We start from the raw sequence: 754 nt of genomic DNA, 5'->3' as shown, positions 1-754 counted from the left end.
CCTGGTGCACACCCTGGCTCAGGCCAGGGCTGGGACAGCCCGCCCTCCCACCTCTTGCCTACAGCCCTCACCGCTTTGCTGATGTGTCTCCTTGGCAAGCTCATAAACACCTAGAAGGGGGGACCGCGCCTTGTACTTTCTCTACCACTCGCAGGGAGCATGAGCACATATGAAGTTAAGCCTTTTATATCTGCTACCTCACTGAATTCTTTCCAAGACCCTGCAAGGCAGTTTCTTTTAGTATGCCCATTTTGCAGATGAGGAGACTGAGGGCTCAGGGCAGGTCCGGTCTCACACGTTAGTGACACCGGATTCAGACCGATCATCCAACGGAGCCCCGAACCGGCAACCTTCCCCGTGACACACATCACAAACCCACGTGCACGGAACGCTAACAAAAGCCACATGCACCCCCACCGTGGTTCATTTCCTTGGACAGACTTTGCATTTTAGGATTTGCTACGGCATCCCCAAACGCGGCTACCGTTTTTACCAAAGGGAGGTCCTGCCTTCTCGCTGTCTAGATGATGTTGAACATGACTGGCTTGGAGAGCCGGCAACGTACTTGGATAAGGAGTTTTGCACTTCTGAGCTGTGACTCCCCACTTAGCATCAGCTAAATTGTAGGGATTTAGCACCCTAGGTCCCTTACTCTGGGGAAAGGAATTGGCAGATTCAACTTCAAGAGGGTAAAAATCAAATTACAAAAAAAAAAAAAGAAGAAGAAGAAAGAAAGAACAGTGAGAAGCTGACT

This window comes from Crocuta crocuta, unplaced genomic scaffold (genome assembly GCF_008692635.1).
Source record: "Crocuta crocuta isolate KB4526 unplaced genomic scaffold, BGI_CrCroc_1.0 scaffold1269, whole genome shotgun sequence".
Taxonomy (NCBI): Eukaryota; Metazoa; Chordata; class Mammalia; order Carnivora; family Hyaenidae; genus Crocuta; species Crocuta crocuta.
Note: the sequence above shows the minus strand (reverse complement) of the source record.